Genomic DNA, 14,411 nt, shown 5'->3' with positions numbered 1-14,411 from the left:
CAAGTTCAATGAGAAGAAGACGGCCCCATCGCAGTAGAGTACTAAGTGAACAAGGTCAAATTATCCCATTTTGATCCGTGTGTGTGTGTGTGTGTGTGTGTGTGTGTGTGTGTGTGTCAGGGGTGGAGGAGAGCTTTGAGAGGATGGTCACTAAGACATTAACAGTAGTTATTTCTGGATGGGCTTTATTTCCTTTTACTGGTTCATCTCATTTTGTAGTGTTTCTATGATACGCATGCTTTGCCGTTGTGATAAGAAAATAAAAGAATAAAAGTAATTTTTCTTTTATTCTAAAGATGCCACTTTACAGAATACTCCCAGGCAAAGGTGAATTTGGAGCCAGGATTGTGAAAACATACGAATTGGAGTGGGGTGAGTGGGTGGGTGGAGAAAGGTCATTTCTTGCAGGGAAAGTACACAGCGAGAGCCCTGGTACTGCACAGATCTGTCTTTGGTGGCCCCAGAGGACAAGCCCAGTGGCTTCTGCAGTGGATTTCACTGAGTGGCAGCAACCCTTGACCACCACTAACCACAGCCAGCTTTGTGATCCTGAGAGTTTTTAACACTTGATAATTTCCACTGAGTTTCCTCTACCCGTGATTTCCAAAGGGTGTTTCACAGAAAACTAGTCCCCCAGGTATCAGTAGGTGGATTTCCATGGTTAGAGGCTTTTGACAAATGCTAGATCAAACAAAGAAGAGCACAGTTATTGAGAGCAGAACCTATCAAAGCCCTTTTTATTCTATGATACAATATGTAACTCCAAAACAGAGTATACAGTATTTCCCAAATTTATTTGAGAAAAAAATCACCCTCTCTACTTTGTTTGTTTGGGTGGGGGCAAGAGAATTTTACGGCATGGGCATCATCATTTGTTACACGCTTTGAGAAGTGTTACTCTGCCACACGTCACATCAGTGATTCATGTGCCATGATTTATCTTCTTTGTCTCTATATCCCCTAGTACCTTCAGCACCAAGCACAGCAGCTAGTACACAGAAGACTCTCAAATATTTGTTAAGTAAGTGAATGAATGAACTTCATTAAGAAAAATTGACTTAACAAAACTCTACACCTTCTGTTTCCCTTCCAGATTTTACTTACACTTCCCTACAGAGACCATCCCAACTGGAGCAATCCACATAGGCGTGGAAATCTAGACCCTTTCATCAGGACTGTCTTTCCCAAGGGTTTCTGTCCCTGACAACTCTCTTCCCAGCTGAGAGTTACGGACAAATCAAGGAAGATGGGTCTGTGGTTCATCTTACTGCTCCCCCTTCAACAAATTCAACTTGCTTCACAAGAGTCAGCTGGGAATGGCCCCCAAAGAAAACAACCAGTTGGATTATATGAATTCATGACTGTCAGAGGAATAAAGCCTTGCTCTTTCCCCTTCTCCTTCAAAAGTTTAGCAAGGACACGCTTTCCCCACATAGCCTGCATAGCCTCATAACAGCTGTCCCAGAGGATGGATTGCACATGGATTACAACTAATCGGGGTCAAGAAGAGATTGCCTACAGTTTTGCCCAGAGCTCTTCTTGGGCTGAGAAAGTGTGTGCTCCCTCAGATATTTTCCTACCCCCTATGGTACTAGTTCCTACCTTCTATGCATTTCTGTCATTGAACAACTAAGAAGCTATTAATTTTATTTCTTCTAAGGACTGAAGGAGCTCCTTAGTCCCTCAAAATACAACAGAGGAAAAATCTGTTCAGCCTAAATTCAAGCCTAAATTTAAAATCCAAACATTTGAAGTGATCATGATGTCCACATGCTACAAAATACAACTTTCTTTTAAAAAGAAAATCCTGGCGATTGTACTGTTTTATGTAGAATGCTGTTCAGTCTAGAGCCATTTCAAACTCTCAAAACTTTATACGTGCAAGGAAAGCAAACTGAAAGTGAAAGTCACTCAGTTTACTCTTATTTCTAAGATTAGTTTCAACCTCCCTGGTTTTCAACACTCATGCCAGTGTCCAGACTTGCAGCCACAGCAAGGGATTTCCTCAGTCACATAGAGAACCTGGAATAAATTACTCTGGAGGAATGGGTGCTATTTCTATTTCTATTTCTATTGCTATTTCTATGGGTCGGCTTCACTGTATTTAAAGTAAAGGTTATTAGACACTAATGCTGCACAGATTTCCTAAATACTTTGTATTGCCAATGGCAGAGCCAGATGTGAACCATATCAGGAGAGACATGCATGACAGCGTTTTCCTAAATGCCCGTGATGAATTATAATTTGCAAAGGGGAAAATTGCAGCTGTGTGGTGCCAGGGTAATTTCCTCCAAATACCACTCCCATCAGGTCATTTTCTCATCAGGGAGAGCTAGGGCTCTCTTTTGTGTGAAATCTAAAGGCTGGTATTAAAGACCTCAGTCGTCTGCCTGCCCTACCTTGAGACCAGCCAAAAGGATCCCTACACCCCAGGACGACCTCTTTATTCTCCTCCTATGTACTTTGCTTGGGTGGCTCCCTCTGGAATCCATAGCTCCAATGTCCATCAAAACCTGGCTCAAACCTCATTAATGTCAAGGCGCCTTCCCTATCCAGCCTGTCTCCGTGCTGATCCTTCTCCTGTACTTGGCATTCCCCGTAGTTATCTGTAAGTTGTCACTATGACTATTGGTGGGGCCACTGGAAAGCTTAGCATGGAATATGTGCCCCCTTAAGGCAAGTGTGTGGAATGGACTCTCTGGTGTGCATTTTTCTGCACTTCCTCCTTACCACCTTCACTGTAAGCCTCACCCTTGATTTTGCTTTGCTTTTTCATCACTTCTAAGTTGTTACTTTGCTTTCATTTATCTATTTTATGTGGTATCTTCAATCTTTTCTGGATCAAAGCAGAGTGTCAACGTGATTTTTTGGACCTTATTAGCATGTGCTTTTCCCTTAGTACATGTCCTCTTGGAGGGTCTTACCTCCCACTACTTCATATGCTCCTCTGAGGAAAAAATTATCTCAGAAGCAAGTTATCATCTTCTATTCTAGTTTTTTGTTTGTTTTTTTTTCCTAAGCATGTTAAACACGAGGTTTATTTTAAGTACGAGTCCACTACGTGCTATACTGACAGTAGATACAGGGCCAGAATAAGTTTGTAAATATTCATACACGTGTAAAAAAGACTACAACTTACACATACTTTATTTACTTGATTGAAAGCCTTACTGGTACATAAAATGCTTTCTATAGTTGATCTCAGCTTTGTTCACACGGAAGTGAGTTGCGTCTGGGTTTTCTGTGCTCAAGACTGCTCAATTGCTGTTGCTGCCGCTGTTGTTTTCTTTCAGGATCAAGGTGGGTACTTTCATATAAAATCTTGTTTTTAATTCCTTCTCTGGCAAGTCTTTCCTGGATTCTTAGCTTTGCATAATTATACCTACAATGGAACCAGCGTCCTAAGGTCACCAAGATAAATCCTCCTACTCCAACGTCACAGGACCTAACTCTACCTTCCCCGTCCGGGGCTCCCCGGGCTCCGGCGCAGCCGCCATGGGGATAGTCGGCACCTCCGCCCCGCCCCGGCACCGCAGCTCTGTTCTAGTTTTTTGAAACTAACATTTTTTTTTGTTCTTCCTTTGATTAAAATATTATATGTACATGGGCTTCCCTGGTGGCACAGTGGTTGAGAGTCCGCCTGCCGATGCAGGGGACACGGGTTCGTGCCCCGGTCCTGGAAGATCCCACATGCCGCAGAGCGGCTGGGCCCGTGAGCCATGGCCACTGAGCCTGCGCGTCCGGAGCCTGTGCTCCGCAACGGGAGAGGCCACAACAGTGAGAGGCCCGCGTACCGCAAAAAAAAAAAAATTATATGTACAAGATCCTTTAAATATATTATCTGAACCCAGAATTATCATCTTTTGTTATACCCGAAGAACCACGTAATCAGGAAAATTAAATGGTTGGCCCAAGTCACCCAGCTAATAAAAGACCCAAGACTCAAACCCAGGTCTGCCTGACCCCATATCCCTTGGCTCTGCATGCCCTGAAACTGCCTAGCCCCACAATAGGCACTCAGGGCTCTGTACTAATTGATTTTTGACGTACCACCAGGAAAACATGGTCTAGAAGGCAAAGCTATGGAAAGTTGAACTTGTAAAACTGAGTTGTAAAACAAATCGGCTTCATAAAAAGACTGAAGAGACCCTAAGCAGGTCTCTCTGGGAAAGACAAGTCAGACCTGTGAAGGTAACCAACACGTAGGCTGTGGGGTGAACATAATACTGAAAGAGATACCATGTGCTGATGTCCAGGTTTGGATACAGAGAAAAGAAGGGATGGTGCATACTCGTTTGGGTTTAAGTCCAGGGCAAACTGATCCCACCGTGCAACCATCACAAAATTTCTAGGGTTTCAATGAGGGTAACCTTGGTGGTTATCTCCTGAGGGGGTCTGACAAAACGGGATAGACAGACTTTTTACATCTGAAGCCAGAATACAGAATCTTTGTTCACTGAGAGCCTTCACATATGTTATCTTCTCTATAACACTTTCCCTAGCTCCTCCTCTGTTTCATGTTTATATAATATTTACCACATGGTTTTATACCAATGTGTCTGTATCTGTCTTCCCCACTAGACCATCAGCTATTCAAGGACCGTAATATAATCTTCTGGAAACCTCATACATATGCACTTCTCCCCAAACTGCTCTAATGATTGGACACAGTGCCTGTAAAAAAATTCAGATAGACTTGTTGAGGAATTGCACCAATAATTCTCAAATGTATGTGGGGAAGCCAAGATCTAAGAGTAGACAAGGCACTCCTGAAGAGAAATATCAAGACTTATTACAAAGCTGAAGTAATGCAGACAGTGTTTGCTGGCACAGATACAGACAAACTGCTCACTGGAATAGACTAGAGAACTCAGAGACAGCAACAGAAAGAGGAGATGGGGGTGGGTGCTTGAGATATGATGGAGGAGGCACTGCAGATCACTAAGGAAACAACGAATTCTTCAGTAAATGGTACAGGATCCACTGGTTACTATATGGAAAAAAAACCCAAAAAAACCTGTAATCAGATCCTGCTTCACACCATACAGAAAAATCAAATCCTGGTGGGTCTTCAGACTCAGATGTAAAAGGCAAAACTCTAAAATATCTGAAGAAAATGTAGGAGAGTATCTTTAGGACCTCACGGTGGCAAAGATTTCTTAAAACATGAAAGTACAAACTACAAAAGAAAAAAAATTATAAATTTGGCCTCTTTCAAATTAAGAATTTCTGTTTCACAACAGATCCGTGATGAAAGTGATCAGAAAAGCCACAAACCAGGAGAAGATATTTGCAATATGTATGACCAATAAAACATATGTAAAGAGGATTTCTTTTAATCTTCAAAGTCCAATAATTAAATGAATAAATACAAAGCCAACAGCCCAGTAGAAAAATGGGCAAAAGACAGAAACAGGTAGTTCACAGAGTAGTAAACTTGAGTCGTCCATAAATACATCAAAGAACACTCAATCTCATTAGTAATCAGGGAGACAAAGTAAGACACCAGTGAGATACCACTTTTCGCCCACTGGGTTGGCAAAAATTAAGAAGTTGGACACTGTCAAAATCTTGGAGAGGGTGTGAGTCAATCGGAATTCTTATACACTGTTGACAGGAGTCTAAACTAGACCAACTCCTTTGGAAAACATAAATTGAACGTTCACATACTTTATAGCCTAGTAATTCTACCCTAGAGAAACTCTTGCACACGTGCCTAAGGTTCGTTTGATTCTACTTCTTTCTCAGTATAAACTCTAGAGAAGCATTTGCACAGAATTTATGTATAGGAACATTCACAGCAATATTGCAATAACAACCAGACAACCCTTGTCCAAAGTAGCTGGAGAATGAGAACAATTATTTATCCATACTTGTGCAATAAAATGTTACACACCATAGCGAAAATAATGAACTCCTTGCCACATGGGTGAACCTTAGAAACATTAATACTGAGTGAAAAAAAGCAAGTGAAAAGAAGACTGGGTATGGTATAGTATAATACCATTTTTATAAAGCAAGCAAAATTAAATAGTGTATTATTTCATGTTGTACATGTATGGGCTTACTTTTTAAAACCAGGAGTTTATAGAAATAAAATTCAGAATGCTAGTCACTTCTTGGGGTAGGCAGGGCGTGGTACAGGAAAGGAGCCCACAGGCTGAAGCAATGGTATTGGCTGTGATCTCTAAGGCCCACAGATCTTCCTGTCGCTATTCTTGTTCATCATTACCTGTGTGATAGTTACATTCTTTTGCCAATATCAACTATGACATAATAATTATAAAAGGAAAAATCAGGTGGCCAGGCTTTTCAGAGAACATGGAAACAAGATTCTTCCAGTAGGGCTTCCCTGGTGGCGCAGTGGTTGAGAGTCCGCCTGCCGATACAGGGCACACGGGTTCGTGCCCCGGTCCGGGAAGATCCCACATGCCGCGGAGCGGCTGGGCCCGTGAGCCATGGCCGCTGAGCCTGCGCGTCTGGAGCCTGTGCTCCGCAACGGGAGAGGCCACAACAGTGAGAGGCCCGCGTACCGCAAAAAAAGAAAGATTCTTCCAGTAACTGATGATTTTGCCGGTGCCCACAGGCTTGCCAACATCTAACGTTACAGGTAGACAGGGCAGCGAGGTCATCTAGGCCCATCACTAACTTTACAGATGAGGAAACGGAGGCTCAGCAACCGTAGGCGACTGTTCTGTGATCACCTGGCAGAGGCAGGAGCCACATGCAGCTCTTCTGACGCTTCCCGCCTTGCACCAAGTCCCCAGGCCATTCCTTTGGTCTGGTGGCTAATAAAAAGAAAAGGAAGCTCTAATCTCCTTTATCTTTGCCTCTCTAAGACATGAAACAAGGCCTGACAATTTGTTGGCTCTCAAAATATCTGTTCACTGGATATTATGGAATTCCTTCTCAAAATATCTGTTCACTGGATATTACGGAATTCCTGACGGATTGTCCACAAGGTGTCTCTCAAGTGGTAAAAGGTAATTCTCTCTCCTGGTTCAAGAGCTTCAAACCAAAAAAAAAAAAAAAAAAAATTCCTGGAAGCAAAACAGAAGAAACCCTCAGTCCTGTCATTAGCAGGCATTCCCGGAACTCACATGTGGGCACACGGGAGGAGGCATCTGAGGGAAGGGAGGCCAGAGATCTCAGCAGTAGCCATGGATGGGTTTCCCAGCTGGTCCCAGCAGGCCAGCCTCGCGTGACTGACTTCTGTAGCTTGAGGTGTAGATTTCAGAAGAAAGAAGCCAAGCCCTGTGAATGTGTCTTTGTTGCCTCAGAGGCAAGGAGTTGCCAGGATCTGTGGTTTGGCTGCGGAATGAACAGTGGAAGCACTTTCTCTTCCATTAGATCTGCAATAACAGCCTGGCTGATCCCAGTCCTGTAAGTTCCTGGCAAGGCAAGCATTTTCCATCTTACTTCACTGATGGCTTCCCTGAACCTCGGGTTTCCCCAGTCCCAGAAGTCTGTGTGGTGAAAGTCCCCTCAGGTATCATCATCATACTTTTTCTTTTTTTGGAAAAGGTTTATTGAATACTCACCTTTTATTCATTCACTTAAAATATTGTTGGAACCCTACTATGTTCTATATGTTTTAAACGTTCATTTGTTAATATGATTACAACCTCACGTTGATTTTACCCACACATTACAGATGCAAAGGCTGAAGCCATGTGAGTTGTGATAAGAAGTCCGCAGCTGCAGAGTTGAACCAGTTACTCTTGCTGTGGAATAAACTGCCCCGAAATACAGAGTGTTAAGATAATAGAAACACGTTAAGCTTAAAATTCTGGGCATCAACAATTTAGGATGCTTTCACAGTGTTGGCTAAGTTCTGTTGTACATTGGTGGTCGCTCTGGGTTGGTTAGGCAAGAAGCTGAATGGTTGGCTAGCTGGTAACTGGAGTCCCTCGGGTCTCCTCCACAAGATCGTCTATCTTCCAGGAGACTGACGTGGCCTTGTTTTCACTGTGGATGCAAGAATCCAAAAGCAGATCAACCTAATTCAAGTATCATTATTCTTCCTCCCCTGGTTTTCCCAGACCTTTCCTATCACCAGAAGGCTGAGCCAGGATCCTCGTTTGTGGGGACTTGGCAGCCTCCTGCTCTAACTCAGCAAAGGCTCTTAAAGGCTCTAACTCCCCGTGAATTTTATTTGGTCACTTACACCTATTTACATTTCAGCAACTTTTGTCATTGCACCATGTTTCCCCCGATCTTTTGTATCTCTACCTTGGGCTCTTGATTACTCTTGAAATTAATTCCAAAATGTTTTGCCGTAATTGTTTAAAATAGACTCTATTTTTTAGAGAAGTTTTAGGTCCACAGCAAAATCGAGTGGAAAGTACAGAGAGTTCCCTCATACCCCCTGCGCTCACACATGCGTGGCCTCCCCACTGTCAACATCCGCAACCAGAGTGGCACATTTGTTACAGTTGAGGAACCCACCCTGACACATCATTATCACTCAACGTCCTTAGTTTACATTAGGGGTCACTGTTGGTGTTGTACGTTCTGTGTGTTTTGACAAATGAATGATGGCATGTATCCACCATAATAGTATCATACAGAATAGTTCCACCACCCTAGAAATCCACTGTGTTCCATCTATTCATCCCTCCCTGCTCACTAGCCCCTGGCAACCACAGATCTATTTTTTACTCTCACCGCAGTTCTGCATTTTCCAGAATGTCATAGTTGGAATCATACAATATGTAGTCTTTTCAGATTGACTTCTTTCACTAAGTAATAATATGCATTTAAGGTTCCTCTAAATCTCTTCATCGCTTAATTGTCCATTTCCTTTTAGCACTGAATAACATTCCATTGTTGGGATGTACCACATCCATTCACCTACTGAAGGATGTCTTCATTGCTCCCAAGTTTTGGCAATTATGAAAAAATCTTCTATAAACATCAGCGTGCAGGTTTTTGTGTAGACATGCGTTTTCAACTCATTTGGGTAAATACCAAGGGGCACAATTGCTGAATCGTGTGAAACTGACCAACTGTCTTCCAAAGTGGCTGTAGCTAACTGAGTCACCTTGCTGTAGAGCAGAAATTAGCACAACATTGTAAATCAACTATACTTCAATAAAAATTTTTAAAAAATGGCTGTACCACTTTGCATTCCCATCAGCAATGAATGAGAGTTCCTGTTGCTCCACACCCCATTCAGCATTCTGTACTGTCAGTGTTTCGAATTTTGGCCATTCTAATGAGTGTGTAATGTTGTTTTAATGTCATGATTTTATCAGCTAGACTGTAACATTTTTCTGGAGCTTGTACTTTCCTTGATATTTGTTTTTCCTGTCCCTTTCCTTCTTTCCTCTTATAATATCTTTGTACATTACAGGATGTTATGGTGGTTCCTTTTTAATTTCTTTTTATAGAAGCAGGTGATATTTTCCTGTATTAGATTTTTGCTTTCTTATATATGTTACTTGCCTGCATTAGTCCACCATTTACGCTGAAAATGGTGACGCAGAAGGAAGGGGAGAGATAAGGCACTTCCATAGTTCTTTTCCTTTCAGTCCTTCCTTACTCATCAGGAAGGTGAGAGTGTAGGTAGAATGTGTGCATATCAGAAGTAAAGTGAGGTACTTCCCTGGTGGCGCAATGGTTAAGAATCCACCTGCCAGTGCAGGGGACACGGGTTTGAGCCCTGGTCCGGGAAGATCCCACATGCCGCAGAGCAACTAAGCCCGTGTGCCACAACTACTGAGCCTGCGCTCTAGGGCCCGTAAGCCACAACTACTTAAGTCCACGTGCCTAGAGCCCGTGTTCCACAACAAGAGAAGCCACTGCAATGAGAAGGCCGTGCACCGCAACAAAGAGTAGCCCCTGCTCACCACAACTAGAGAATGCCCGCGTGCAGCAACTAAGACCCAATGCAGCCAAAAATAAATAAATAAATAGATAAATAAATTTATCTTTAAAAAAAAGAAGAAGTAAAGTGAAAAGAGCTGAGCTCATCGTGCACAGTGTTTCTACTGTTCTGGTAAAGACCAAATATATCTGCATGTGTGAGCTACAAAATATGAATTGTGTAATTTCAGTGATTGTGCATATAAGTTAAATGCTCTTATATTTAATAACTTAAAACATTGCACAATATAAGGATGAATGGTAAAATTCACGCTAATAATATTAAATTTTAACTTTACTTACAAAAACATTAACTAGTAAATAAAAAAATCGTAAGTCGAAAGACAACACAGGAGAAAGGAAAAGCTTTATACTTTAGGACCTTTAATGGCACTTTTCCCCTCATTTTTGAACAAGGGTCTTGCATTTTCACTGTGCACTTGGCCCAACAAATTAGGTAGCCAGCCCTGCATAGGAGGTTAGTGCTGAAAAGACCCTACAGATTATCTAGCTCAATCCCTTCACTGGACAAGGAAGATGAGGCCCAGAGAAGTGAAGTGACATCTTGCTCAGGAAATGAAAAGAGAAGGGTAGGTTGGGAGGAACTTCATCCATCTTCAGACCTTGAGGAGTGAACTAGGGGTTTACTGAAACACGCTAAATCCAGAGGGACCCACATCTCCCGATCTGTCCTTGTCCAGGTTTCCTGATGCCCACCGGCTCCCACATGATCTGAGGGTTCCCAGAGCCAGCCTTGTCTCCAGGGTTCAAGGGCAGTGGAGCCAAGCTCCCAGCATTCTTTGCAGCTCTGCGTATTTTGGCCACATTCTGACCATCCTTGATCCCCCCGCTAGGCATCACTCCCACACATTTAATGGCCAGACAATATCTTACACCACCAATTGTGTCCTGCCAACCCTGGGCACCTGGGGACTTTCAACAGACATGTGTTCTGTTCTTGGGAATGCTAGGCTTGTAGTAAGTCCATAAGGCTTTTAAAAGTTTGGGAAATGCTGTATAGCACAAGGAACTCTTCTCGATACTCTGTAATGACCTATATGGGAAAAGAAGCTTAAAAAAGAGTAGATATATGTATATTTATAACTGCTTCACTTTGCTGTACAGCAGAAACTAACACAACATCATAAATCAACTATACTCCAATAAATTTTTTTAACATCTTTATTGGAGTATAATTGCTTTACAATGGTGTGTTAGTTTCTGCTGTATAACAAAGTGAATCAGTTATACCTATACATATATCCCCATATCTCCTCCCTCTTGCGTCTCCCTCCCTCCCACCCTCCCTATCCCATCCCTCTAGGTGGTCACAGAGCACCGAGCTGATCTCCCTGTGCTATGTGGCTGCTTCCCACTAGCTATCAATAAATTAAAAATAATAATAAAATAAAATAAAATGGATACTTAAGAAATGAATCGTTCAAGGTGGGGTTTAGGGGAGAACAGGAAGTCCTGATGCAGTGTCCTGAATCTTCCTCCCTTGGACAAATGTCTTCTTTTCTATGAAGAAAAAACAGCAGGGGAATGAAGAGAGTGCTAGGAGGACTGAAATGGGAAAGATGTGAAGTCTTTTCCTGTTTTTCTGGTAAAATCCTTGCTGTGAGGCTCGGAAATGCTGATTTTGAAAGATTTAACAATTACTTTGCTGGCAACTGATCGAATAACACATGTAACAGGAGTCTTTTATCAGATGTCACGTCATATGATATTCCAGCCGGCACCACACACACACACACACACAAACACACGCACACACATTTTGTTTTCACTTCTACAGGGAATAAGAAGAAAATGGACACTTTCCCTCAAATTACAGTGAGATATTTTTACCCTCCCCTACATCCCTAGAGCCCACGTCATTCCCAAAACACAGCAATGTTTGAAAGGACACCATGTACCATTTCATTCCTTTGAGGGGAAACATGGTTTTGAACTCCACCCGGCCTTCCCTCCACCTTCATTAAAACTCTAGAAGTACATTTTCTTCGAATGATATGTTTTCTGGGATTTCTTGATGTTGCCTGAAAACTACTTCTTTCAAAACGTTTTGGCCCAGGCCACGGCTAGCATGCAGTGACAAAGCCAATTGGGACTGGGGTTGCGTAGAAGGGAAAAGGGCCTCTTCAGGGGCCATCACACCCGCTCTCAGCTTTCAGGCTGCTCATACTTTCCTGGGAAACGTCCTTTCCAGCCACCACCAGCCACAGGGTTTACAAACAAGCTCACAGCCTCTGGCTTCCATGCTGGGGGGATAGCTTCAGGCTCCACCCCTGACCCTCTGGCCCTGCCTGGATCGCACCTCTGCCACGCAGCCCTCCCACCAGACCCCTCGCTCTGGTCGGGTTCTTTCTGTCCACCGGCTCCAGTGTGCCGGACTTCAGGATTCTCACTCACTTCCTGAGCTTCCTCACCAGGACTCAGAATTCAGTCCTCTGCCCAGTTCTCCTCATGCTCTTGCAAGAACCAGTTCAAGGGAATTCCCTGGCTGTCCAGTAATGAGGACTCGGCGCTTTCACTGAAGGGGGCCCAGGTTCGATCCTGGTTGGGGAACTAACATCCCGAAAGCTGCCCAGCGTGGCCAAAAAAAAAAAAAAGGAACCAGTTCAAATGCAATGGCCCCTCCAGGCCTCCCTCATTGCTCCCAGAACCATCCTAGAGCATCTAAGCAAGGCCAGGATTCTAGCAATTATCTTCACCTCATCTTTGCTTCTCCCACTCAGGTGCAAGGACATATTTTTCTCTGCCTCCCCGTCCACCCCAATGCCTAGCTCAGAATATGTACGTAGGTGCTCAATAAAGACTAGCTGTACACTACCAAATGTAAAATAGATAGCTAGTGGGAAGCAGCTGCATTGCATGGGGAGATCAGCTCGGTGCTTTGTGACCACCTAGAGGGGTGGGATAGGGAGGGTGGGAGACGCAAGAGGGAAGAGATATGGGGATATATGTATACGTATAGCTGATTCACTTTGTTATACAGCAGAAAGTAACACACCATTGTAAAGCAATTATACTCCAATAAAGATGTTAAAAAAATAAATATAAAAAGATAAAATAAAATTAAAAGATAAGCTGTACAAATTAAAAGTTCTCCACTGCAAGCGCAGAGTTCTTTAACATACCTGCACAAAAACTCAGTAAACATGCGTGGTGGGAACTTCGATTTCAGTTCGATAAATGTCTCTCAGTTGTGTTCTCAGACGCACCCACCCACTCCCCCCAGCATCACTGCAAAGGCCATCAGGGAGGTTGTCACACCCCTGAGACCTGAAAAGTTATGTGGGCTGCTCTGCCCAGCTGTAGGGCGCTCAGGGCAGCTGGTGAGCTTTGAACAAATCCTGGGATTATTTATAATTGAACGTCAGTCTCGGCGAGCCTCCAGAGCCATGAAGGAGTTTATTATTCTCCACCCCACAGGCTTCCCTCTGTCCTCTGGCCTCCCCCTCCGGCCTGACATCCTGCCGCACTCACAGCAGGCTCTCTGGCTTGCGGGGGCCTCAGGGCACCTGGGCTGGCCAGCGGCCACCTTCCCACTGGATTGTTCCAGGAGTCCGGAATCGCAGACCACCCGGGGCGCCCACACATACCCTTCCGACTGGGATGGGGCATCCAAGGATGAGAATGGCCAGCTGAGGCGGAAACCCCACAAGACTGACTTACTCCAGGCTTATCTCAGCGGGGGCCTGCAGAGTCGGGACAGAAACGGACGCCGCTGGGAGGGCCTGGGTGGGAGCTCGCATCCCCTGGGCCTGGGCCTACCCCGCCCGTGAACATAGCAAGCTCTTAGGCCTGTAACGTGAATCATGCCCAGGCCAGGGGACTAGGAAAGTGAAACCATAAAGAACATTAGCCCTGGAGAGGCAGGTAAAGATCCTCTAAGAGGGTGAACGTAAAACTATTCTAGCTGCAGAGCCCTTTCTTCAAAAGAATCTTACCAGAAAACGCAATGAGCAAAACGGATGAAACCCCAGGAAGAAAAGCCCTCCGCTTTCGCGTCTATGGAGCCCAGGTGTTTTGATTTTATCTCCCTTCCATCTTGACCAGCTGGGGCCCCTGACATCTCGGAGCCCGCCTACGGTGTGCCCTCTGAGACTGTAAAGCCAGGCCGGCAGGCAGCCTTCTCTTGCCCGTGCAGGAATGGTGTTTATGGAAAGCCGTGGAAGATGGGCACATTGATGAAAGCGTTAGAATGTTCTCTCTTGAGAGTGGTAGAAGCCCAGTACCAACAAGCTTAATTAAGATGCAGCTTCGTTGTAAAGCTCCTGGAGCATCCAGACACATGTCTGGGCTTTCGATGCCTAGAATTGGGCCTCGACGCCATGAAGACCCCTCTCTCCCCGCCTCCCCTCTCTCCCCGCCTCCCCTCTCTCCCCGCCTCCCCTCTCTCCGCCTCCCCTCTCTCCCCGCCTCCCCTCTCTCTCCCCGCTCCCCGCTCTCCTTACCGCTACTCGTCTTTATTACTCCAGTGAAGACGGATTTTCTCGGCGTGACTGAAAACATAGCCTGGGGTGCTCTAGATTCCC

At 44.3% G+C, this 14,411-nt stretch overlaps 1 long non-coding RNA gene across 1 annotated transcript in view; it reads left to right on the top strand.

The window, feature by feature from the left end:
* LOC132531398 (uncharacterized) overlaps window positions 1-2,037 on the top strand; it is a 135,132-nt gene extending 133,095 nt beyond the window's left edge. Inside the window, exon 3 of the long non-coding RNA XR_009544083.1 lies at window positions 1,094-2,037. This is a non-coding gene — a long non-coding RNA (uncharacterized LOC132531398). The remainder of the gene's footprint in view (window positions 1-1,093) is intronic.
* Window positions 2,038-14,411: the final 12,374 nt, after the last annotated feature.

This window comes from Lagenorhynchus albirostris, chromosome 13 (genome assembly GCF_949774975.1).
Source record: "Lagenorhynchus albirostris chromosome 13, mLagAlb1.1, whole genome shotgun sequence".
Taxonomy (NCBI): Eukaryota; Metazoa; Chordata; class Mammalia; order Artiodactyla; family Delphinidae; genus Lagenorhynchus; species Lagenorhynchus albirostris.
Note: the sequence above shows the minus strand (reverse complement) of the source record. Positions and strands in the feature narration are given on the sequence as shown.